This window comes from Gymnogyps californianus, chromosome 1, assembly GCF_018139145.2.
Source record: "Gymnogyps californianus isolate 813 chromosome 1, ASM1813914v2, whole genome shotgun sequence".
In the NCBI taxonomy this organism is placed as follows: Eukaryota; Metazoa; Chordata; class Aves; order Accipitriformes; family Cathartidae; genus Gymnogyps; species Gymnogyps californianus.
The window spans coordinates 80,650,138-80,677,892 of NC_059471.1; the positions used below are offsets into that span (position 1 = coordinate 80,650,138).

Genomic DNA, 27,755 nt, shown 5'->3' on the forward strand with positions numbered 1-27,755 from the left:
CAGCTGAGAGTCTCTCGATTTAATCTGGTCTAAACTTGTTATCGGTGCATTTTATTCCAGATCTGTGCTGTGGTTTAATCATATTCTTGTACTGAATGCATGAACTTATAAATTGATATCTGTCATGTCACTGCGTAAAAAAGTATATTTCATTTTGCCATAGTATTTACTGTGTTTATCTCTTTGCGATAGAGTAGTAGACAAAAAAGTATCTCATTGCTTTTGATATTAAAGAGAATTAAATATGTAACTTAAAAATATGCCAGGCTTTGTGAGTTATACACACATAAGACTTTTAATTCATTCAGAAATGCATTGTGGCAGCATTTAGCATTATCATTCTTTGATTTGTAAGTTAGGTAGTGAATCACAAATAATGCCTGAGACTGTATTATAAGTAACTGGTTGCTTTCCTGTGCATTTGTAGTTCTCATTGAAGTTCTGGTTCCTGCAAATATCATGCCTTGTCATACTTGCACTCTTTGTGCATGGTTTTAGGAATTAGTTCTGTGCACTAGTGAACAGGTGTAAGGTTTATTAAAGGAGAGAAGTTCAGTATTCTTAAATGATCATGGCATGTTTTAAAATCAAAATTGGCTCAACAGCTCTGTTTTAAATTCAGGAGGGACCTTTGAGAGAGGTTTTTGCCTTGTTTCTTTTAACTTCTATACTAACACGCAGCAAATGTTTTCATTTATTTCCTGTGTTATCAGTCCTACTCTGCATATTTTAGTCTATTGCTTTTGACAGTGACGAAAGACAGGTATTTCCTGACCATTTGTATTTTGGGTGCTACATAAGCTCAGCTGTTCATTTCGGGAATATTTTCTTGTCCTGTCTTGTTCCCGTTTCCTCATTGGGAAGGCAGCACTAGAAATTCCAGGTGCAATGGCAATCTTTTTGGAATTACAGTTTAAATTTTGTGCTTGTGTACATGAGACAGGAGCTTGCCCATACAAAAGGAAGGTGGTCATTCTGCTGGGCTTGAGGATTTGTAGGTGTAGTGACTTCTGCCTTGACAAAGATATCATGTCAGTGTTGTGTTACTTTTTACTTGAAAATTGTCCTAATTGTTCTTTGAGGAAGGCAGGAGTCAAGAACTATTGAACTAAGAGACGGGGATAATCCAATTAAATTGTATAGTCTATTCCTTTATGAATATAGGATTGATCCGTACTCTAATTTAGGTGTTTTATCCAGTTTATTATTTGCCAGTTATTGTAGTTACTGCATCACCTACAGATTTTCTCATTCAGACTTGAAATTGAGTGCCCTGGGGCAAGATTTTCTCAGTTAAGCATGGAAATGAACTGGCCTTGTTTTTGAGAGTGTCCTGCGTGTAGCAGTTCTTGTGCTTGGTGTTCTGGAAAGATCAACGGGTTTGTGCAAATCTACATCTGGGTTTGAAGCAAGATAAAACGTATCCGTAACACGACCCTCTGTGTACTGCATTATGTTCTTTTTCAGGGATCGGTAGGTAATAGTCTGTACCGTATTTAGAGGCTGAAGTGAAGCCAACTGGTACTGTTGCTACAGCCAGTTGATACTGTAGGATGAAGCTCTTCAACTTCTTTTAGCAGTTAATTTCAGGGAGATTGTTATTATTTTTGTAAATCATAGTGTATGGTTTCTGACAGTTTTTAAAGATATCTTACGCTCTGCTCTTCGTAGCCTAGAAGTCTCTGGGGATTTAAAACTCTTTACAGGACCTCTCTCACAGAGATCAATTAAATTTCTAATTAGAGTTGTATCAACTTAGCATCTACTGAAATCCTAAAAAAGTTGATGTTTGATGAGACAATTTTAGAAGTTTTTTTAATCCTATGAGAAATTTTTGGTTGAGGTTTTTTGGGTTTTTATATTTTTGAAAGGGGTTCTTTGTTGTTCAGAAAGTGGTGTTTAAGTAATGGAAAGCTCCAGTAGCTGAAATTTTAATAAAAAAAACCAAAACAAATTTATTTAAACAATTTTATTTATTAAAATAGTTTGTTCTCAGACAGCTAACAGAACTGTAGTTGCAACCCTCCCCCACGCTTTCTGTCTTTGAAAGACAACTTATTTTGATCAGACCTAAAATGTTGATGAAATTATATCTCCCTGTTTTGCCTGAAGCCAAGTGTCACAGCCTTTCATTGGTGTTTGGAAAGTTGTATATCACTAAATTTGAAAGGTACCAAAGTCCTGTGGTTGGCCTCACCATTAAAATATATAGACACTTCTGCTTTATGAGGCTGTAAACCAGATAATTCATCACTAGTGTGGATCTGGAGGTAGACGTGGGCTTTTAAAGAACAATATGTTATATTACAAATTCCTTTGGAGGGGGAGTGTTTGTTTTTAGGGATTCCTGGAGAGTGGAAGCCTATTATGGTGGTATTGTCCGTGTAATAAATCATGTACTTTGCCTAGGTTGTTGGGTTTTTTTTCTTCTTAAAGGTCTAAGACCATTCAAACATTCTATTATGATAAGAATAACAAGTAGTAACCTCTCTGCAAACACAGAAGGGGGAAAACATTTTTTTTTTTTTAAAAGTGTAATATTCTCACTATCTATATAAATAAATGACAGTGTGTCACGCAATTCATGTGAACAGCGATGCAGCTGTATTGCTGTTGTCTGCCCAAATAACAAGAAATGAGAAGGAAAGAGAGGATGACAAGGGGGATATGTATTGGAGATTGGCATTGTGGTATGAATGAATTGACACTGTGGTTTTATTGGGGGGGGGAATGACGACTCATTACAGGAGGCTTCATCTGTTTGCTGCTCTTTGATATTTAGAAAGCATCTTTAGTGATCCTTTTTGCAAACCAGCTCATGCAGTAACTGGCAAAACAGAAGCAATTAGTGGTGTAATCTCAAAGGGAATCTCAAGCTTCACTTTAAGTGCAATGATTAAATCCACTAAAATGATAACCATTGCTGCCAAGAACTCCTGTAATTGGTCACTAATGTATTTTGTTGTAGCAGTCGATAACTACTGGATTTCGTGCATGTAATTAGTAATGCATACATGTTTGGTCAGTAAAACTGAAAATCCTAATAACCGAGGCTAGAGGGGGTGGGAAGGAACACAGAGCTGGAGAACTGAAATAGTGCTCTGTTGATAGTACCTAACTAGAACTGTATGCTTCAATAAAACAAGTGTCCTACTGTGCTGGAATACAAATGGGCTGTCTGTGGCAGGATATAGCAAAGACGTTTGGCAGAGAGGGATTTGAAAGCTTCTGGCATAATGTAATTGAATTGGCCATTTCTTTAAAGATACAGCAAATTGTTTGCTGCAGCATTCATCATCATAAGGAAGGTCAGACAGCTTGCCAAACATATGATATTCCTAATGAAAAGTAAAACGGTGATGCTTATATTTAAACACAAATCATGTTATCATATTTGTAAAAGTTGTGGAAATGAATGGCAATATTTTTGGTGGCGCTGAGGCATTAGTAATCTAAGTAAGACTGTAATTTAAGCGGGGGAAAGCGTATAGTCAGGGAAAAGACCCCCAAGGGAATTCAGCTAGTGAGCAACATATGATCCCCCTGACTTGAGAGGATAGTAGGTGTTTTGGCAGGAGTATTGCTGACTCTCTCTTCTGATCACTTAAGGGAAGATAAGCTTGTATGATCCTATTTTTTCCCTTTTAAGAAAACAAAGGGAAAAATAACAAAGAAGGACTTAAGGAAGTCTTTAAAAAGAGACAAAATCTAAACTGAAGCATTGCGGGGTTTTGTTAGTCAGCTATGCTGTGACAGAATAAGATGATGCAACAACCTGTAGCATATCTGAAATGTATGAAATGCTCAGTATTGGTATACTGGGAAACCCCTCTCGAGTCACATCCAGAATGCTGAACATAAATTGCATGATGACAGGGGCTTTGGGCCACACAGTGATGCCTCTGCAAATGAGTAGCTGTTAGCTTTTAGGTTCTAACACATTCAGGAGACTGGCATTTTGATTTCTTGCACCACTGCACCACTGATAGGGTTGGAAATGGGAATCAAAATAATTAGATTGGATATATAGATCCCAGCAAACCAGCCAAGAAAGCGGCTGGGCTGGGGAGGGCCGCTCTGAATTCTAAAATGTGCCGGCGCTTTTTTTATGAGAGGGCGAGGACAGAAGGAGTAAACTAGAGTGCAGATGCTCGCCATTTATATTCAAAACATGTAATAAAATAATTGAATATATGCTTCCTCCTATTAAAGCCTGTTAAAATCAGTAATAAAGTACATTAGTGTTACATTAAAAAGGGAGCACAAATTTTCAGGTAATATGTCTTAGTTACAGTATGCATAGTGTACAGATAGGCAGGCTGCTAAGTGGTCCGTTACATCATCCAAGGCATTCCTCCTTGCTGATACAGGACTGTTCCCATCAGTGCATTTTCTGTTATGTTGTCCAGCAGTAGCTTTGCAGTATTCCCTCTGGCAGTTTTTTTCGCAGGCCAACAGTTGTTCCCCTCCAAAAAGCCTTTCCTGCTAGTCACTCAATATTTTCCATTTTAAAAAACCCCCATCTTTCCATTTACTCCTTCTTGAGTTTCCATATCTGATAGAAAATGTCTTCCTTTTTCTGCTATGCAGATTCCTCCTTTAGATATTTGTAAACTATTACCCCATTTTCTCTTTGCCCTACTTTGCCATTTTTCACCTGTGCAAATTTATCTCTCAGTCTTTACTCAAAAGTCAGTTCTTCAAGTTTTTGCTTTTTAGAGACCCCCTTCATTTAACCAGGAGATTCAGGAGTCTAGGTCCTCCTAAATTGATAGAGGATCTATGTTTTTTCTGTTAGCACGATTTCCGATGCTTTTCTTTTTTTAAATTCTAGTATGTAGCTTGCCTGCCCATAATATCTCCTACTTCATTTATGGCTCACTGCACTTTTCCCCTTCCTTCCCTTCCTTCTTTATTACTAATTTTTTTTTTTTTGTACCAAACTTGTTATATCTTGCATTTTCCCAAGTAATCTCTCTTTGTTACTTTCCATTTGTATTTCTGTGTTTCCTTTTCATTGCATTAAATCCCAAGTCCTTCTTGTCTCTGCAACTTCTAATCTATCTAGTCAATGTTAAGCATCTGTCCAAAATAGCCTAGTGGTTTGTGTGCACATCTGTGATGAGGAAAGCAGTGGATGCAGTATCTCCTGTGCTTTGAAGCCAGATGTACAGGGCTGTGTCTCTGCTAATACTATATGATAGTAACACATGCTTAAGTATTTGCCTACTTTTGCAGAAGCCTGTCCTGCGTCCTGTCCCTAAAACACTGGCTGAATTTCTAAGCAAATCCAGCAGTTATTGGCTCCAGTTGCAGTCACTGGAAGAAGCTATGTTGAACTCTTTCTGAACATCCTCGTTCTGAACTAAATACCAGCATTTTTATCCTGTTTCCCTACTCCAGATCTCCAGGCTATTTTAGATGTTAGTTTTCTTATTGTGCTCTTCAGTTCATTATTTCACGTTACACTACTCAATGGTAAAGATAGTGATGAGGAATAGCAAAGTGATGTCTTTTTGTTTTGATCTGTGCAAGCCCATAATATCTAAAGCTCCTTCAGAAGTTGTCATTTGTGTATCTTGAGGTGCACTGCGGCCATACTGTACAGCTTGCACATAAGTCTACCATTCAGTGATACGATGTTTTGATGTAGAATTAGAAGACTAACAAATAAAAAGTGTATTTACTATCCATATGGAATGGATGATATTTACTAGTATGGAGGTGCAGTGGAGGTGCAATATGAAGCAGCACTACTCATACCTGAAGCTCAAAGTGTTTGGACCTATTGGGGAGAGAGTTTGGGAGTTCTGGAGGAGCTCATCTTTCTGGTAGGAAACTGATAAAATCCAATCCGTTTTGTCAAGTAGAGACTGGAATTGTGATTTGGTCATCATCTGGTAATGAGTGTGTGAAGATTTATGATATGAGAAGGGTCTTTTGTTTGGAAGTTATGGAAATAAAAAGATGCATTGGAAATAAGCTAAAGGTAGAAGAATTCAAACAGGAAACAGATTTTGTTATTCCCCCAATATTCATAGCTATTTGAAAGCTGGAAAATTGTTGCAATTGAGATAAGGAATTGTCCATTAGCTGAAATTTTTACATCCTATTCAGATTAATTTCTAAAATACAGATTTCTTTCAATGTTTCAAGGTTATGTGTAATGCAAGAATTGCATGTTTGAGTTTCAAAACTTGTGTTATTGAGGAAACCCAGTTATATAATGTACTGGTCTCTTTTTGTCTTCATGCTTATGAAGGTCTTCAGTTAAGGTTAGGACTTTCATACATGCAGATTATTTAGCTGAGATGATGGTCATATGTTTCTGGAGGACAGTTGCAACACAGTAGTTACTGTGCAAGAAACTGAAAAAATAGTTCAGTAGTTTGTCCTGCTCCAAAAGTTACCCCTATGATGCCTTCTGCCCAGTGCTGCTGTTATGGCAGATAAAACAGACAGCCCACTTAGGAGCCCAGTAAGGACAGACCGATGTTTGAAGTTTACTTGAATGCTTGGCACTGATGTTTTATGTAGAGAATTTGGAAAAAAATGTTATTTTGTTTTTTAATAATTTTTTCCTTGACCTTTATTGGCAGTGAAATTGGCTGGCAGTATCACAGCCAGTCTAAATGCAACATTTTATTTATGGCCGTAATTTTATAGAAGAACAAATGGAGTTTGGGAGAAAAGAAGAAATGAAACCATCTTAGCTTTTTTAGATTAATAACTTGCTGAATGTGAATGAATGCAAATGCCACTGACTTGAACAAAGAGATCAAATTAAATACCTTGCACAGGTTCCATAATGTCTGTCTAAGAGGACTGCAACACTGGATCCCCCATGTTTTGACTACTGCCATTCAGTCAACAGTATAGCAGTGTATTTTACACAGGCTGTAAAAACAAGGCAGTGTGTTACACAGGTAATATTTTCTGTACCTCTTAAGACTGTTAAACGCTATTAAATATTTCCCATTCCAATGTATAAATAACCTTCTATGATATGAATTCTAGGTAATGGAAGCACCTTACATATTTCAGCACCACACTACAGTATTTGTTTTGTTTCGGAGACATGCAGATGGCTTTAATCTTCTATTTTAAGTTATTAAAATCATATGATATAAACAGCAGGATGTGCCACATAGCTAACTTGATTGTGCTGTAACTCAGAACAAACTGGGCTGTTTCTTCCTTGTCAGGAAGACTCTTCTGTGCTTGTTGTTGTCTTATCCTTGGTTACTGGAACCATGTTTATGTCCTTCTTCTACAATAATCTTCACAACTAATTATGTTCAGTGAGTATCTCACCCCTTGCAACTTTTCACTGCCAGTGCACATTATATGGGATGACTTCTTTTGCTGTACAAGTAATGAACTCAGCTCTTCATTATTCTGTGTTGACTTTGCTTTTGAAGGCCATCTGAAAATAGGTAAAAGAATATTCAAATTCTTTTGCTTTTTCTGATCTCTTATGCCAACACTTAGAAACATGGTGAGTGGTCTCCTCTTGTGAGATAGTATACAATCAAGGAAATTTTTAGATTCTTTCTAAACTGGTGGAGTTTCATTTACACACAAACTTAGCTGTAAAGAGATCCATATAGTTAGTTACTTTAAAAAAAAAATATCATGGCTGTATAGGACTCAATTTTACCAAAGGATGTGGAAAATGTTTTTGTATTTTTGAAACAAAACCAGTTATTTTTATGTGATCTTAGGGGAATGTGTTTTTGAAATCTGCTTTGTTACTGTAGCAAGTTTTTTAGACTTTCAAAGCATTAGTTCTGAAATTAATAATACTCTTTTCCTACCCATGTATTGTTTGGGAAGATTAGGCTTGTTTAGGAAATTATAAGTGACAGCACTGATATCTTAGCTCCCTACCTTGGGAAGTGCTTCCCTTATTTTCTTTTTCCATGCCCCTGTCCAGGAACAAAAGCAATACAAAAATGCAGATGTTGAAAGGCACGAAAATGTGTTTAAAGTATTTTCGTTCTGTCTTGGAACAATGGTTGCTGACAGCAGAAGGCTTGCTTGCTTGTTAAAATTAGATTTGAATCATCAGTGTAATAGAGGTAGGAAATTGTAGGATGGAAGGGTGCCAGGAAGCCTATCTATATCTGCCCTTTCAGTACGCGTAAGGTGGGCCCTGAATGACTTAGCTGGCTCCTCAGTTGAGCAAGCTTGCCGTATATGACAAGTACTGGTTTAAGCATCCTTAAAACAAAATACTTTGTACCTGGGAAAAGCCATTTAGGTGGGATACCAAGAACAGACACAAGCACAGCAATGCAAGATGGCTGTTACAAGTTAGGCTTCCTAAGTGTGTGTTTCTTGTTGGTTCCTTACGTGACGTTTAATTGGGCCCAAGCTCATTATCTCTCACCATTTTCCTGGACTAGGATAAAAAAATCTGTGTTTTGGGGGTTGGTTTATTGGATTTTATGGTTGTAAAAACACTGCGAAGTTTTCATGAGCTAGCTGTGAGTAAATTGGAGGACGATGCCTGCACTGAAGCTGCGTCAGAGTCAGCATCATTCTGGCTTATTCTGTTTCTCCTCAGCTGTTTTAAGGCAGTCCAGTACCCAGTTGCTTCCTTGCTATAGTTATTATCCATTGGCTTTGCAGTAATCCAATCTGTGGAAGACAGTGACCTCTCTATGCACCTTAAAACCATTCACAGAAATGGTTGTAATTCTGCTGATGCAGAATGCAGCTGCCCATTTAAATCTCTTTTTCTTACAGAGGGGCTGGTTATGTCTCTGCTGTGTACTGGCTTCTATTTCATTTCTGGTGCGATTTTTACACTATTTCCATAAGCAGCTTGGTTCCTGATTACTTCAGGGAGTGTTTTGCATGATATAATGGTAATTGATATCAGCTGAAGTGCTAAAGCTACCAGTTCCCTAATTTAAATTAGTGCCAGTCGGAGATGGGAGAGCCGAAAGCGGGACTGTGCATGGGAGAGGGCTCTGCTTTTGGAAATTATTTAGTATGCTCTCATAATGGAGTAAGAATTTTCTGACCTTCAGGTCATGCGGTTATTCTTGTCCTGGGTGGCAAAGTGGAATCAAAGTGGTTGTGAAGGGATGATCAAGGAGGAATTTTAGTTTAAGTGTTTAATGATGTTTAGTGCATTACTGTTCTCTTCATCAGTGCTATGAATGCAATCAGACATATTTTAAAATAAATCTACATAAATAACTGGCTTGTAATAATGCAGCATTGGTTTATATCTTTTTATATTATTTGTTTACATCTACTCCATTTAACTCTCTATTGTATGTATGTATGTATCCATCTATCTGTATATATCTGGAGTTTATATATATAATGTTTATTTATTTTATGGAGACATAAGCAGTTCTACAGCTGGACTGCATTGTTTATAGGTATTATTTAATTGTTGGCAAATATTTGGAAGGCACAGGACCACCATAATTTCATGAGACTGGTATAGCAAACTTGATTGTACCCAAGAGAAAATGTAAAGTGTTGCCTGAGCATGAGAGGCCACCTTGAGTTGACCTGCTTGTGTGTTCAGCTTATAGACTGCAATCCGTACTCCTGCATATGCACCAACTGGAAGAACAGTGGGTTATGTGGAAGATTTTGCTGGAAGTTACTGATGTATTTGTGTTTGAAAAAATGGATTGAGATTGATCTAGTTTTTTTCCCCAGAGTCCTTACAGGCCTGGCAGAATGATGTACTGTCAGGTAGGCTTCAGGTCACCCAGATGATGGTGGTTTGCACAGCTCCACTGGTAGCTTGTTCTGCTCTCTAAGATGTTTCCAGAAAAGTAACTCAAGTTTTCTTTTCTGTACATTGACTCCATTATTTGTTGTTGTATCTTTGCTGATTATTTTAATTGCTTGTCCTCTTTGTGGTATACTGTGTCATATTTGTAGACAGTTGTTTGCCACATTTCTCAAGACAAGATCAAGAGCCATTCCCTTAAGTAGCCCAGATACTTGTGTTATGTAGAGCCTTTTTGTAAGTGTTCTTCCTATTTGTCTTATAAAAGTAGGTGTCTATAAAAGTATGTAAGTCTAACCTAGAATATTAAGGTTTTTATGGCCTTACTACTTACATTCTAGTTCAACTCAGTGCATTGTGATACTGCATATACTCTTAATCATACTGTTAGCCAGTATCATCTTTAAACATATTCCATGCCCCCTGGGTGTCTACCTACCATCTGTTACTTTATCCCATTAGATTTCCACCAGATTTCCCATTTTCTCTCCAGCACACTGTGCTGAAAAAACCCTCCTTATAGTTTCCCTTATTGATCTCCCAGTTTAGTCTTAATTACACAGCTAATCAGATTATGGTGACTTTTTCTATTTCTCATCTCCCTGTGCTTTCCAGTTTGACCACAAGCATATACCAGGAGCTGATCCTCTCCATTTCTGCACACAGGTATTTATGTGCGTGCAGGATGAATATACAAGATTCTTCTCAACACTGTTTTCTGTTCCATTCACTTTGCATGGTGGGTATAAAAACTTACGTGGGGCCCAATTCTCCACAGCTTCAGCAGCCTCTCGGCCTCCGCTTTCTTCTGTGGGCCAAGGGAATCCAACTCTTTGCAGTTGACCTGAGCCGATTCAAATGCAGCGGCTCCAGAAGGGCCCGTCCTGCCCTCCCTCCCCTTCTGCTTGACCTGTGCTCCCGCTCCCTGGGCGCTGTTGGCCCTGTCGTTGTGCCACCACGCAGTGCTGAAAAATGGTTTCATTTGCGAGGTGAGCTTCCAGTTCAATCAACAGCCTGATCCAGCCCGTTCCCGACACATGGCAACAGTAGGGTCTTAAATAAGCTTAGGCTGGCTATTAATACACAATGCTGAGTCACTGCTGAAATGCTTTACTTTGCTGTGCACCTTTTTAAAGCAAACTGTTGCCTGAGCCCGTCTGCCTAGAATGGGCTATAAATTGCCGTCCTGGGCCATTGAATGACGAGCGGCTCAGCCGTTTGTGCGGAGAGGCGAGGTAGGCATGTGTGGAGAATTACCTCAGCGGGTGTCTGCAGCCACCCTGCCTCTGCTCGAGTATCACCACCCAAATAAAAACCTAGGGAAATGCTCACCAGGCAAAGAAAGTGGCTTTCTGTTTTCTTTAAAACCTGTGAGATATGTAGTATTCTGGGAAGAATTATTTACAAACAGTGGCGGTCTTATCACCAGATGACTGATGTCAATAAACTCTCTCATGATGTTGTTATAGAAATACCTCAGGAGGCTGGAGCTCAGACCTGGTGACGGTTTGAAACAACTGAGAGAGCATCTTTACTGTTAACTGACATTAACTGACATTTCTGCATTGGGGACCGCTGTTCTATAGGGCAGGAAGGGGTTCATTCATTCACTGCTCATTTCTTGTATTGCGGGACAAAAGCTTGCCTGATAAAACTGCATGTTTTCATGGCTAATGAGCTCAGCCAGTCCTTGGTTTCTGTCCATGTACTACAGGAATTAAACCGTATGGAATATTACTGTGGAATATTTAGGTTCATTTATAAATACAAAGATTCATGTGTACAAATTGGCTTCAGTCTTAATTGATTTAGAATACTTGATTAGACAACACAGCTGAGCCAACGTAACTCTTGCTGCTGCTGAGAGAGGTGGTTCGGCCCTCGCTTTTGTATTTCCTCCCTTCTGGCCATATGGTGCTTGTCTGACTCCTCGCTCCACCGCTGAACTCCTTCCTTCCTGGAAGAGATCAAGCCATTTTATCTGGTTTGATGGTATCAAACAAGTGTGAGGAACTGTGCGCTTCCCTTCTGGAAACTGCGTTTCAGCACGAGGGTCGCAGGTCTAGTGAGAAAACCTCCAGTACCAAGAGGTATGAGCTAGATCAGCATGGGTTCATTTCTACTTACTGTTTTGATCAAGAAAAGGAGTAGTCTGGTTTTACATATATCTTCTGTGATATATTTTTAGACGTTACCACCTGCACATGATATAATAGTCCCGTGGCAAAAAAAAAAAAAAAAAAAGAATGGCATTTCTAGCACAGATGGCATGATTGATAGAGCTGTGGTTTTACATACTTTGAATTTTAGTGGAGTGAGGAGACTTTCTACTCTTAAACTTATACTATCCTGCATTCCAAAATAAAAGATATTAAAAAAATGCCTTGGTGCATGTATACTTGGCAGAAAAACAAGACTTACTACTTTACCCAGTAAAAATCAATGGTCACCGAACGAAAGTGTTCTTCACCAGCTAATCATGTAGAACATGGCTACGTGTCAGTAGTTTTGGTGACTGATGAGGGCATCATGTGTTTGAAGTATGGGTGCTCTACTTGTGTTTATTCAGACTTTCTGTCTTACTGGGGTTCTGCAAAGCTAGCGAGAGTCACCTCTGGTGTACTGTCATCCTTTACAGTAGCTCCATTGCAAAGCATAATGTAAAGTAATGTAGTAACTTTGGGAAACAGTTACAGAGTCTGCAGCGTTAGGAATGATGGGTTGGGTACCATCTTGATTTAACAATGGCCTTAGCAAGCATGTGTGAAAGGGCAAATGCGAAGGTCGCAGGGGCAAACTTCATGCTTGCGCTCAAGAGCTGGAGCAGGCACTGGGGCAAGAAATGTCCTTGTTAGTGTTGCCTGAGTTCAGCTGCTGCTGTTTGCCCAGCGTGGGAGCGGCGACCGGTGGTGCTGGGAGCTGCCCAGAGCCCGGGGAGGCGGGAGGGAGGGAGAGGTCAGAGCAAGATTGTGCCTCTGGCCGGAGGAAGCAGGGGAAAGGAGGTGCCTTAGGTTTTGACAGCTCAGGTGCGCTTTTCTCATATTTAGGGTCTCCACAGTCTTAATAGCATTTTCGTTTATGTGTCATCTCCTTGGCTGTTTTACTGTTTTCTGTAGAGAAAGGAAACTTACTAGGTGTAGTGCTCAAAACACATAGTATTGACAGCAGTCCTAGTTTTGGGATTCCTGGCCATTGGCACTGCGTGACAAAATCTCTTAAAGCTGACCTAAACGAGTACCTTAGGTAGCAGGATTGTACTGCTATCTCTTGTGGACCAGCCACTGGAAAGAGATGTCCAAGTTGGATGTAATGAATTAAACATGCCTTTGCACCAGCAGAGCCAAGCCAGGCGGGTCTGCCAGACCCTCCATGGGTCGAACTGAGCCTGAAGCACGGGGACTTTGGTGGCTTCAGGGAATCACCTTCTGTTTGTGCAGCCTCCGGGTAGAGAAGGAGCCCGGCGCAGTATGCTCACGCCAGCCAAGCAGAAGCCATCAGAAGCGGCCAAATGGGGGCATGTGTCCCGCACCAGTTGGGCTTTCTTCAGGCCTGGCTGGGTGAGCCAGCAGAGCTGCCTGCCGGCTGGGGGCTGGCTGGAGCCCGACTTCATGTTGAAACGAAGAGCCAGGGCTGGGCGGGGAGCATGCGTGGGGTAGTGGGAGACTTCAGCAGCCAGTTTTTAGTAGTCTCTGCTGACGAAACTTAAGTGGGAATTATTTTCCCCAGCAGCTTTGAGCATAGCTAAGTCTGAACACATTTTGCATGGAACTGAAAAGGCATCTCCCTGCACCCAGGGCTTCTTGCTGCAAATTTCAAAACACTGCTGCAAAATAAGGAGGTTTATGAAAATGACAAAGAGGATTATAATAGAAAACAGAAGTAAATGTAAGTATAGGTGTCATGGCTTCTTGCTTTACATATGGGGACAGACCTTTATATTCTCAAGCGATTAGCGATTTTGAATATCCATATTTGTACACTGTTAAGAGTTGGGTTGCTTAGTGGTTTTGAAGGTCTGGTCCCCTAACAAATTATTTGAGAGAGGTGACTTACATGTGAAAGAAGTTACTTACAGCCATGGTGCTTACAAAAATTACGTCATGTATGTGTGTGCATACAGGTGCACATACACGTGTGTGTGTCTGCCAATTGCACATTGAAATCACTTTCTTCCCGTACTGACCCCAAGGTTTGGAGGCATTTTTCACACCGTGCACAAAGCAGTATCTTAGACCCACAGGTTCTCCAAAAGCAAACTATTTTCTACCAGTGGCAGTTAACTTTTGGAAACGCAGAACCATGAGGAAGCAGCATTATTTGGTGGGTCCGTAAGGTTTTGCAGGGACGAACCGTGGGATCAGCAGCTGGGGCAGGGCAGGCACTCGCCATGCATATTGATGTGTTTGCATCCAGGCCTCCCCATCGCTCCCCTCCCCCGGCCCCATCTGCGCCGCTGCGCCCTGACTCATACCAGGCAAGTACAGAAATGGCTGTCGTTGTACCTGTTTGTGGGTGATGGGTTGTTTTTCCCCTCTGATCGCTGCAGGCACGGAAGAGAACAGCAGCTTATCAAGCACTTCAATCTGGTTTGCTGAGTGTAACAGCTTATGAGAAAATGGCTGCCTTGTTTTCCAGAGCTGTCCCAGGGATGACCACGCAAGAGAAAATGAGGATCTGAGCATGAGAAATCTCTCAGCAGTTTCACGGGCCATTTAGCATTTATAAATACACTATGAAGGATCCTTTTTCTTTCCAGGTAGCTGCCTGACTTTAGTCCTTGCAGATTTGCCATTCAGCACTGTCATTCTGGCTGGTCTGCTTCAAGGGTGGCTCCTTCTGAGGAGGGGCGGGAAGGAGCCATTCCAAACCCTCATCAATGCTCCTCGGGAACCCTGCCGAGATAGGGGTGTGCGCGTGTGTGTCTCTCTATGTATACGCATATATATACAAGGTGAGATTTTAGGCTTGAAATTTGTCTTCTAAGGTGCTGGTACTGTAATCACTCGCTTTTTAGTGATTATATTAATGAAGTGTTGTTTGCTAAAGTATTTAGTGCTTCTAAAAATGACTTGCTTCATTTTCTCACCTTTTGAGTGACATAGCATTGCATAGTAAGCAGACATTATGTGACGTGAAATAGAAATGCATATAACCGTTACATTGAAGTATCTCTAGGCCAAGAAGGTTTTAATATTAATGCAGAAATGATGTGCACAAAACAATTCCCTCTGAATAACCCACTACAAAATTCTCTGCTGTTCAAGTGCATTATCCCGTTATTAAGTGGGATAATAAAAACAATTTTTAGCAAATTGTGCTAGCTGTTTGCAGCAGTTTGTTTCCTTCCATTCTTCAAATGATCTTGATGCTTTAATGAATTAATTCTCTCAGTATTCTGTTCAAAAAGGCAGAAATTGTATAAGGAATTCTAAACTCTAGGAGAGCAAGAAACTAACTTATTTGAAATATCATGGGAAGTCTTTTTAAAAGAGTGATTAGCTCCTTTGGCATTTGGACCTTTAACGTAAACGACTGTCTCATAAACTCTGGTAGATTTAGCTGTGATGGTTTAAGATGTGACAATTATCTTTTGTACTCATCTGCTGGGCTTAATCCTTCATCGACTGCTCAAGCAAATGCAAGCTAGCCTCTGAGCTCCTGTGGAAGCACTGTGGCCCTGGGCTTATGTAACCCCTGCTGCCTGGTAGGTCGTGCACGGGGGCTCTCTGGTCTGAAACTACCAGAGCTCTTAACAGCCAGGCTCATAATCATCTGCATCTTTTTTTAGTAATAAGGGAGAGGAAAAAAGAAAAGAGTAGGAAAAAAAAACCCAAACAAAAACCCAGAGCCAGGCATGTTGCCTTTAACTGTGGGTTTCCCTACCAGCTTCCAAGCGGTGTTTCAAAAGTGTTCTTTTCAGATAGCTACTAGCAGTACCAATATTGTAGCACTGATGTACATTGGTTTCTGAGGGCTCATTTCTTCCCTTGAATGGGCTTTTGCTCTTCTTCCCTGTCATCTCTTTAACACAATAGTGCAACAAGCCTCTTCTGCAGGACCGATGTTACTTTTGAGCATAATCACAACCTATGCAGTCCAAATCAGTTTAAGGCAAAAGGTAGTGTACTCCATTTTGTAATGAAGAGCTGTGGAGAGAGAGAGATGTTTTGGCTCCCTTTTTCTCAGTTAAACATAGCACTGTGAAACCTATGCTACAGCACCTCCGATTCTGTGGATGCTACGCTGCACATTGGTTGGAAACACGAGAGTGCCCATGTAGCTGATTCCCTCTTCCAGAGGTTGGCTGTGCTGCTTCAGTGTCGCTGCAAGCCCAGGGAAAACGCTTCACAGAGATCACTGCAGCTGTACCAATATCAAACAGAAGATGTGTTCTTGTGAATCAAACCCTCACTGTGTTTCCTTTGTATTTTCTAGAGCTGTCCAGATAACCTTTTTTTGTATTGAGGCAAAAAAAAGGCTTTTTCAAGGAACTACGCATTCAAATTGTGTGTGTATCAAACCAATAGGAGGGGTACTATTTGTAGGAGATATTACAGTTTGCTTCACATCTATTCTTCTGCCACTGTCATTTCTTTTTTAACAACTGGAGCAGAGGAGTCTGAAAATGGAACTGGAAAGAAAACCGCAGGTTTTGTTTTGAAAAGCCCTTTGGAAAGAATACCTGTTTCATACTGTTGTGCCAGCATGGAAGCTGGCAGAGCTGCTCCTTCCCTCTGAGCAAGGCTCCACTGCAGTGCTTTTTGGAGCAGGCTTGTTACCCGACTGCCTGCTTTCATTATGTCCCTTGTTTTGGATGGGTCCCACAAGGTCTGTGATAACATGAATTCAGGCAGAGTGTGACAGTCTGATCAGGTGACTCTAAGAGGTATCCACTTTAAAACAAAGAAGAACAAATTATTGCATTGAAAATGCTGAGCAATGTTTGTTTATTGGCTGTAACAGCACTGCACAGTGTGGGGTTTTGTACAGAAGCCCAACTTAGCATGGTTAGCAGAACAGTGCAGCGTCTTTAGGGCAATGCTTTACCTGGGCCAGTTATACTTTACTACAGGAAAAATTAAATAACATGGAACGTAGCGTGTCTTGCAGTACTCAAGCTAGCATGAGTACCTCCTTTGCAGTGTGGCCTGGAGACATACACATTGTTTTGTTATACTTTTCATCTACCAGAATACATCCATTTCATATCTCTGATTTTATTCTTAAATTATAACTTCTGGGGACAAGGATTATCTTGTCTCTTTTCTCATCTGGATTTTTCTAGATTTTAATATCATCTCGCATATAAGACTCATGGTTAGGATTCCTAGGCAGCAGCTTAATACAAATAATGATACATTATTATTGATCAAGGCTTCCTGTCTCCTGTTATATCTTGAAAACAGCTGGCTGGATTGGATGCTTCTGAGCTTCTTTATACTAATATTCACCAGCTTGTAATTCTGAAGAGAAGAATAAACAATTCAGATGAGGCTCAGAATTTTTGTTTATCTTTTAAAAAAATGTTGCAACAAAGTGGTTTGAGCATTAGGCCCATCTAATGCAATTCCAAATATTTAAAAAATAGAAAACTTACGAGATGTTATTGATGTTCTGTCTTGCCAAATAAATATTTCAATGGGCTAATAATGTGGAGCTGCTTTGGAGAGATGTCTGCTGGCATTTTTGTAACACGATGTGAATGCTAGGCTGCCGATGTTAGGCCCCGAACCTGACCTACTGTAAAATGTTTACAATTTTGCATTCTCTGTGTTCTAAAAATGGAGCAGCTTTCACAGTCTTTTATTCTTGTATAACTTCTCCCTTTCCACACAATCAAACCTAGAAATCAGCTGCTTGCTTTGCTGGGCTGACATGCACGCTGCTTTATTTTTCAATTTCATCAGTAATAGGCTTTTCCCAGATTGTAATGGTGCTCCATTGACATAATGATGTTACTCCTTATACCAAAAATCTAGTGAAGTCTCTCTACAGATTCCACAGTCTTTACAGTAGGATTATGGAAATTAATAAAATGATTCAGATTAATAGCTTTAATTTCTCAGCACTTCATTCTAGTTTTTCTTGAAATAGAATATACATTTACAATACTGCTTAGGATGTATTGAATCTCCCTGTCTGATATATACCCCCTCTGGCTTCTGTGTTAGCTGGGCTTTGATGTGATAGTATACGGTGCATGTTCTGGTTTCCATAGAGAGGGGAAAGAGAAAAATAAAACTCTCTTCAGGACTTTTAAACCCTCTTCAAGAGTATAATATTACTTTATCTTCAGTAATACCTTTGCATGCCCACCTGACTACAAAACAAACACATTTAAATTACAAGTAATTGTTGAAAAATGTGCTTCTGAGCACAATGCTGAAGCCCCTCATAGGGAAGGAAATTTCACTGTCCTCTCTCCTGCATTTGGCACCACTTCTGGAGTGTTTAAATGAGGGAGTCTAAAGTATACTCAGAGGACCAAAAGTCACAAGGATGTTGACAGCTCCAATGTACAACAGAACTTGTCTTAAATAATATTCTCGCACAAATGAATTTTCTCACTAACATTACCAAGTAAATTCCATAGCGATGCTCATGTGTTCACAGGGCTACGTGAGGCCTAAGCAGTCTGCAAATGGATTTTCTTTTATTTCAAATAGCAGTTCTAGATTGAGAACCCCAGAGACAGAGCTTGCTTTCAAGTTTGAACTCTACTCTCTTTAAACTGATGGCAGAAATCCCCAATAAAGTTATAAAGCACATGTGTGGTTTGTTTTGTTTTATTTTGTTTTTCTCTCTTTTTTGGTTATGGGTTTTCAGTTGCTCTTCATTTTGTATGCCTGTGTGTTGCATTCTTCAGTCTGGCTTTTGCGACTGAGAGCACATCCCCGATGTTGTGTTGCTGCCTTGTTTTGCAGTTCAGTTCACTGTCCCCTGAAAGCGTGGCTGCCCTTTCTGGCTTGGTCTACACCATAGGGCTCTGCTGACGAGGAGTGGACAGGAAAAAGGGGAAAGGGCCCTCCTCAGGGCCAGAAAAAATGGCCTATCTGCCAAACTGTGGGTGCTTCTATCATTGTACCTAGTGTCATTTGGGAAGATGGTGGGTCCTTGATGGCAAAGAGACACTTTCTACTGGTATGCATGGCATCTCCGCTAGGTCAGAAGGAGGCTTTCTAATGGAGACAGGTCCTCAGATCTGAAGGTCAGACCTACTTTAGAAAGTCTGGCCACCAGAGTTTAAGCTAAAGTGGATATGTTATTCCTCCTTGCCTGTCCATTTTGCCAGTGAAGTACCGTCTGGCTTTCATAATTTGCTTTGGTGGAAGCTACTTTGTGCTGCTCATATCAGTTCAAGTCTAAAGGTTATTAACACCTTTTGGCCCCAGCGGCATATCCACATTAGCATTGTGCTATGAGCAGCAGGTAGCTGAAGGCTTTTTGATTCGTATGGTTGTGGTTTCAGACAGGATTAGGCTTTATTATATTGTTTGTGTACAAGTACAAAAAGTTTTATTTCAAAAGGCGGCATAAATCTACTCAAGCAAAAAGAGGCTACTCAGGGTACTTTATTGATGCATACACTTGGGAGAGGTTTTGTTTGTTTGTTGGTACTTCTGTTACCCCTGAACCTATGAGGAAATAAAACTGAATTGTATTTTTTCTGGAGCATAGAGTTTTAAACTAAGGACACACGAGCAAGTTACTGTGGGCTAACAAGTTATTTCATGTTGAGGAAAGAGTGCTATGTTAATTTGCACTACTTTTTATGTGCCATGAGCTTAGAATATCTGCATAGATACACCTCTCTATTCCTACAAGTAGTAAGTTATAGGATGTCTACAGAACCTCAGTTACCTAAGCCTTAAAATGTAGTTCTGTCTTCAGATCCAACTTAGGGAGTCATACTGCAGTCAGATATAATCACAACTGTACCCATGCACAAAAGGTAAAGAATATACAATTTCCCAGTTATGACAGGGAGCAGAATAAAATATTTTATCATGGATGTTCTGAGGAAAGGTATCTACCTGACTTTCTGATAGAGTCAGCAGTTAAAAAGTTGTTTTTATCAGTAAATTGGACAAATTTGATCTGGAAGTAGCGGAATACAGAAAGCGTGGAGCACAATAATGTTGTCACTAGAATCAGTTTTCACATTAAGATTCACAGACCTGGATTTGGACCTCAAATTCACCAGTGAAAATCTGGAATAGCTTAATCTGTAATTTGTTTGATTCTCTCCAGACATACTTTGCTGGGACTGAGTGCAGCCTCAGCCAACCCACTCCAGGCTAAACTGTTCACCTGTTTATTCACCTGTGCATGCGTTCATCTACTCACCAACTGACACAATTTCCTATGAAGCCAAAAGACGGGCACATTTTATAAAAACATGGAAATCTTGAAATTCATAATTTTTGACAGCCATGACAAATAAGCAGCCATATCCACTACCGGTCCCCAGAATTATCTAGTATCCTTTCTTTATGTAATTTCTTACAGTAATTTTTTTTTAAAATCAGTCTTCTTTTCACTTGTTACTTATTGTTCATAGCATTAATAAGAGTTCACTACTTGGCTTTTATTTTCATTGGTGACTTCGATATTTTAACACCGTAACTGTGCTTGGTTTGTTTCCTTGCTGTAGATGTTTTTGTGCTTTTTTTCACTGTGTGTTTTCCAGTTTTATCATCTGGAAGTATTATTAAAGATATTATATACCTTTTCTTCACGCAAAGACATGGTGCATCTGTTGACCTTCAGAGCATATTGCTGGGGCCATCTGGTTTTCAAGGGAAGTGGGGGTTGGCAAGGAATGGGGAAGGATTTCAGGCAGAAGGAGATATTAGGTTACTTATTTGATTAAGGTTTTGTTTTGTCTAAGGAGAAGAGTGATTGGTACTATGTTACAATGTTTGACTTTTTGTAGTCTTTGTTTTTTCTTGGTTTTGTTGTTGTTGTTGTTGTTTTGAAGTGGTGCTGGGGAAGCTCTGTGTGCCTGTTCTTGTGTGTATCAAAATAAACAAAACAATGTGGCCCCGAACTTCTGTGAAGTGTTGACCAGTGCTGCTGTTGTAGTCTGTTAGTACCGGGATTAAATGACATTGTTTCGGACACTGTTCCTAGACTGTGTTCATCTTCAGTTGGAGAAAATGTTAGCAGCCCGTGAGGAATTAGCAGGACAAGGTGCCAGCCCCGTTTGAGCCAGGGAAAATTTGTATCTAGAACACGTTTCTGTTCTGGAAAAACATTTTTCCCCCATGTTTTTCAGAAAGAACCTGAGAGTCTTTCTTTAGTGAATTCTTAGCACGTGTATAGGAGATACCACGTCATTTCTGCTCTTATCTTTCCAGAATAAAGGAATCTGACATACATGTGCAGATCTCACTGGGGGCTGGAGGCAGAGCAGGAAAAAAAGGAATGTCATCAGCTCCTGGTGTTCCCTGTTTCCACTACGGCCACAGCGATTGCTGTTTGGTGGTTCTGATGCATAGTTTAACATTAAGACCTTCACTTTCTTTTCCTTTTCTCTTTTCTCTTTCCTCTAGTGCCATTAAGAAACCATTAGTTGGCAATATAGGGTATAAATTGTTAATTTTTGTTCTATTTTGTCCATGTATGTCATATATCATATCATGAAATACACTGCAGTGCATAAAAAGCTTTTATTTTCATACGCTGAAAACTGTTACAATTCAGTTAACCAAAGTCTTATACATGAACTGAAAATGTCACACGCTTTTTTAGAAGGAGAAAGAAAAATGCTTTTAAGTTTAAACTCACATTAGAAATAATCTTCTCTAAATTAACAAAGAGCTAATTTAAATTAAAGCAGAACTTCCCACATCAAATTATTGTGTCTTCATATATATAAGTTCTGAGCGATCTGTTTAAAACCCAAAACAACCGTCCCTGGAGGCGGGGGGGGCTGGGGTGGAGGGTGTGTGGGGGGGGTAATTGTAGGGAAAGTTTTCATCCCAATGCTTCTCCTCTCTGTGTAGTCTCCGTAACTGACTCCCTGTAAAACAAAATCTGCTCCCAGTCCAACGGCTCCTGCCCACATGCACATCTTCTGATAACCTGTGGCAAACCAAGTGTCTGGGTTACAATTACGAGAATATGATAATCTCATCATATGCTCCTGTATTTAATAATGTCCACAACACTTATTCAATTTATTGTCAATTTTCTCAAAGGATTTATTTCTCCATCTTGGCCACTGTATTTTAGGAGGACATAAGCCAGCTAAGTAATACACTTTCCTTACAAATAAATCAGTATGTATGGAGAGGAAAGAGTAGAAGAAACAATGCACCTTTGTAGTGCTTAATCAGTTCTGCCTGAATTTGGAGAAGTACCCAAAGGGGGTGGGGGGAAAGCCCCTAACTTATGTGAGGAAAGAAGAAGGTAAGTAACCACATTGGGAAAGTTTGCCTAATCAATTGTGATTTCTTGGGATATTTCATATTTATTTTAAGTGTTTTATCAGTCTAATGTGTTGTTCCAATCTTGCTCCTATGCCTTTTCTCCAGTTTCTTTCAGATAAGCTGTAAATTTGAGAGTGAGGCAGAAGAGTTTTTAGAAGCGTGGTGCATATGTTAAAACCTTGCTTTGATGTTTTTGTTGTAACCTAATAAAAGCATTGCAGAGGTTTACCTAAATAAAACTCTTCCAACTCACTTTTTTTTTTTTTTTTTTTTTTTTTTTGAGGAGAGGTTAACTAATCTTGATTTTGTTAGCTATTGTGGAACAGCAGAGAATAAAAAGTTAGCAGGCTATTGTCTTTGCCCTGGGATTCCCAATGTCCGTGATCAAAAGCCTTTCTCACAAAGCTATGCATGGGTTCGCAGAAATTCCACTCAGGGCTCATAGCTGCCCGAGTTAGAAAGCTTTCAAGACTGTGTAGCTTTTCTTAGGAAAACATGTTAAAACATAAAACATCTGTCAGAAGAGCTCTTTGTTTGGAAAGCTTCTTGAAGCACACCTTGGAATTTCCTTCCGTGGTGGTGGTGGGTTTGTGCGGTAAACATGAAATAACCAGGAGTGGTGTCTCCTGGGTTCAGCATCTGAGGGGGATGGGAAGGTGTTTGAGAGACCTGGCTTTCAAAGGGTTTCATTGTGCCATAAAACATCGTCTGAGTACACAGTTTTTGTGAAATTACAGTTTTTGCTTTTTTTAACAACATACAGTAAAATCAGACACAGTAAGAACATGAACAAGGAAGGAATCATGTTGTGTTCAGGAGAGCATACAGTACAAAAAGTTTAACACTTAAAATTTTATTTTACAAAACTGAAAGCCCGTAGTCTAGATTAATTTGTTCATCTTGTGTTCTGTGGATCAGATCCTCACGTTCTTTGTATTTTAATGTGCGGAGTTCCTGTGTACTGCTTTTTTATTCATGCAAAAATGCTTATGGAATTGTAAATTAAATTATTTTCTGGCTCAGACGTCAACTAGATCGTTAACTAAATTCCAAGTGTAGAGCCAAACCTTATCCTGGCTGCCTCTGTAATGTTAATGGAATTACAACAGGTGTGGTGGCAAAAATTTTTACTTGGAAAATCTTGATTACTTTGGTTAGTCATAACAGAGAAAGTCTGTTTGACTTTCAAGTCCAGAATGAATTTGCAGGATGTGAATCTGGAATAACACTGGTAAGCTGAACAGATTCGGTGAAAAGTGACTGGAGTCCCTTAACTGTAGCCATTCTTCCCATTGATTTTTTAAGGCATATCTGAAGGAATAAAATGGCTTAAAGTTCTATTTGAATTTAGGAAGTGATTTTTTTCTCATTAGAACAGCACTTTTTTGTTTTCTTACCAAAGCAACATTTTTCATAGAAAATGTTCATCTTTTCTAAAGTCCTGAAGAAGAATATGAAGGACCTTAGTGAAGTAGCTTGACGGATGTTTATAGGAAACATTTTCCCAATAGAAAGAGTCAGCATGAAAAGAAACATGAAGATTACTGTTTGAAAATGTAGTAAGTAGACAAGGGCACTAACAGGCAAATAAGATAACGGAGGTTAGAGAAGGACTATGAACGGCCTTCAAAATGAAAAAAAAAAAAGCGTGCATTTGAGGTGATAGTGTGATTTAGTGGTAAGTTACTTAGAAATGTTATGCATAAACTTTGTGATTAATAAGAGTTGCGTTATAGACACTGGTACCAGGTTGCCCAGAGAAGTTGTGGTTGCCCCATCCCTGGAAGCGGCAGGTTGGACAGGGCTTTGAGCAACCTGATCTAGTGAAAGACGTCTCTCCCCATGGCAGGGATGTGGGACTAGATGATCTTTGAAGGCCTCTTCCAACCCAAACCATTCTGTGATTCTATGATTCTATAGAAACACAAAGTTACTTACTTAAATTTGGAGATTTTTCCAGATGGAGATCTGGAATAATGTACAGGTTAGAGATAATGTTATCAAGGGTTACAAGTCTGTGTGACAAACAAGATGACTGTGATGTTGACAGTACTTAGCAAAAGTAGTAGTGTAGCAAGAAGGGCTGCAGAGCAAGGGGAGAAAGAGTATTGAGTGTTCACAATTATTCTGGAGTTGACAGTCAGAAGTCCTGATCACATCAGAAATGGATGAGGATTCTAGTTTTCAGTGGAGAAGAGGCAAGTCTGGAGCACAGAGTATCTATTAATAAGTGATAATTAAAATCACTTTTGAATGAGATGCCCTTGTGAGTGGAGAATAAGGGAGTCAAGGATAGAGCTCTGTGGAATCCCCAAATGAAATATAAAATACAATTAAATGTGAATAAGAACATTTAAAACAAAGAGTAATTCCATATACTTTAAGAAGAAATTTAAGAAATAAGCAGTTTCTTTTTCAATTGAAGTCATGGTTATATGCAACATTCATGTTTCAGTCTATGTTTTGTTTTGGTTTTGTTTATTTTTCTGTGGGATCGAATTTCAAAAGTAGAAAAAACAGTATACTAGAGTACTTGAGGAAATGCTAGAAGTTGGAGTAAAAAACCCTGCCATCTTCTGATACACATTTTATATCTGTGGTTTATGTTGATTGCAAAGGAAAAAACTGTCGTTTTACCATTTATTGAGTTAAATGATACACTGAATTGAATTAAATCTCCATTAAACAGGAAGGAATTTTGAGCAAACTAGTATATTTACATGGGAAGTTCCATTAAACCCCATAGATACTAACAGTGAGTAAAATAAACTGTATAAACATGGAAGCAGATTCATTTGGATTTTCAGGGTGATGCTGCCTAACTCTTTATGTTCAGAAAAGAATATAAATCCACACATATTTACATACATACATGAGAAAGAAAAGTAGAAGACTATATTTCTAGTCTCTTAGCTGTATCCCTGTTACTTACTAACATAGGGTCTTTTGGGTGGGATCATCTCACCTAACTTCTCAGGTTACACAGGTAACAGAGGTGTCTGTCTGCCTCCCAGCCGTCCCTGAGGCAGGCTTGGGTGCTCCCAGCACACTACCTCTCTCCTCCTGGGGCAGAGTCTCACCCATCAGGTATATCACGCTCCAGAAGTGCCTGTCTCCTGACTTTGAGAGGAGCCTCGCTCGGACATAGGTCTATATTGTACCTGTCAAAAAGACATCAACCCAACCTATTAGCTTCTGCTACATTTCACTAACCTAAATGATTGACTCCTTATTGTCCCTTAAATACTTAGTTTAAAATATAGCTGAGGTTACATTCATTTTATATGTATTTTTAATAAGCTATGCCTGCTGGCCAAGGTTTTTATTTGTCATAATTAATATCTGATGTTATGATCTTTCTGAAATTAAAGTAACCTGCTATAAGGTACTTGCTAAGAGAAGAAAACTAAGGTAGATTTTAAGGCAGAGAGAAGACACTGAAGTAAGAACTTGGGTTCACTGTCAAAGAGATCCCAAAGCAAACAATACTGGAAGGGTATTGAGTGAGGTCAGTATAGTACTGGGAGGAGCTGAGTAGCTCTAGGCATGTTTATAACTAATTTTTGAAATACTACAAGTGTAGCTCACATTATAAATAACCATATGTTCATTAAATAACTGAAGAAGGAAAATCTGGGAAAAGTTTGTCCAGACATTTATGACTTTTTTTAAAGGGCAGTTGATTTTTTCCATATGATTTTCAGACTAAGAAACTATTTTCATCTCTGGAGACTGCTCATTGTTGTTGAGAGCTGCAGTAAAAGAAAAGAGCAAAGTTATCATCCAACCTTAAATGCAAAACATGAAAACATTTGGGATTTAAGCTGACTGTTGGTTGCTTGATATAGCTTTTACTTTATAGCAGAGGTCTATAGCAACGCTTCACTGAAAACTTAATTTAGCTTTTTTCCCCAAAGTCCAAAGTGATGGTTGAATGCCTGAACAGAGAGAGAAGAATATGCGTTCTGCCTGCCAAAGTGAAGAGGAGTTGTTCAATACATATTATGCAATTCATCCTTAACATAAAGAATGTACTGTTTCTTTATTTCAAATTTTGTATTCAACAATAATATACACGTATACAGAAAAGGATAAGCTTTATATGAGGAGTATACAATGAAAGTGAATTCATAAAGTAAGAGCAAGAGTAGTTCACAGTGGAAAAAACTGGAATAGATACAGATTACTCTGCAGACACTATTGTAAATGTCAAGTAGAGTTTGACAGCTGGTAGGTTGGAGACATAATTAAAAAAAAATTCCATACATGTACAGACTGCCTTTTAGCGTGAAGAATTGGCACACAGCGAAATAAGAAGGTGAGTGGCATATGGGGGATTAAGGCAGCTGAGTTCTAGTGGAAACTGGAGGCAAACAAATAGGCCTTTGAGACAAAGACAACTATAGTGGTAGCACTGGTGGTGTGTATTTGTTGATTCATGGCATAGCAATCTACACTAATTAAAGGAAGGTTTGTCTCATGCAGTTTCCTATCCCAGCCAGAGCCTCTGTAATAAAGAAAAGAGGAAGGTGTCAGAGGAAAACTGTCTGGAGGAGGGGCAAAGATGCCCATTTAACAGACTGGTCTGTGTGACAGTCCATTTTGATGGAAGGGAGAAATAAGGTCTTTGTACGCTGAACTAAATTGTTAGACGTTATGGTCAGTTGGGTTAAATAAAGGCGTTTAGGGGAGATCCAATTTTAAGCAAGAATTAGTATTTCTGTCAAACATAGTTTTTTAAAATTACTTTGCATTTAGACATCTCCTAAACTATTCACAGAAAATCGAGTTTTGAAGGTGGAATACTTGTGCTCTTTAAATATTATTTCTGTGTATATTTATTTCTGGCTTCAGTTTAGATTACAAATACAATGACACTTGGCTGTGACCCTGCAGAAGGAGAGATTAGTTTGGTAATGTAAACTATTTTGGGAACTGAGCTGTGCCTTTATTTATGTATCTTTGTCTTTAGTCTCTTGCTTGGATTTCTCTGGATGCTTTCATTATAGTTGTACTTACCACTTCCATTTTTTAAGACATGCTTTTTAATCAGCGTTGTGCAAGCCTAGCAGTATTGCCTGACACACTGGATCCACTCCAGACGATTGCTGCATCATGAGGAGATTCTGCTGAATCACAAGTCAATATGAATCTCTTAAAATATTTTAATTTTTACTAGAAATGGAACGGATTTTCTTTGCAATTTAGTATGAAATACAAAATCATGACCTACAAGTCCTATTAAGTCCTAAGCAAAATCGGGACCTAGTAAGTCCTGAATTTGTTATTTTCATTGATCTGATGAAAATAATATTCAGACAGTATTTGCTGCTGGAGTTTTAGAGAAAGTCATCAACTCAACTGTGAGAAGACTCCAACTATGCACCTGGACCTGGGCAAGGTAGTAAACCCACATGTGGCAACGGTAGCCTTTCCAGCAGGTGAAGGACTTTTCTTCATTTCTGCTTATCAATTTAGCGAATAGCTTAAAGATGAGAAACTGCTTGGGAGATTACTAGGCAGGAAAGCCCCTACTTTCTGCCAGTTAGTAAGTTCAT

General features: G+C 39.3%; 1 protein-coding gene across 5 annotated transcripts in view; it reads left to right on the top strand.

Moving 5' to 3' along the window:
* Positions 1-27,755, top strand: part of TBL1X (transducin beta like 1 X-linked) — a 202,315-nt gene that overhangs the window by 59,294 nt on the left and 115,266 nt on the right. The window lies entirely within an intron of this gene.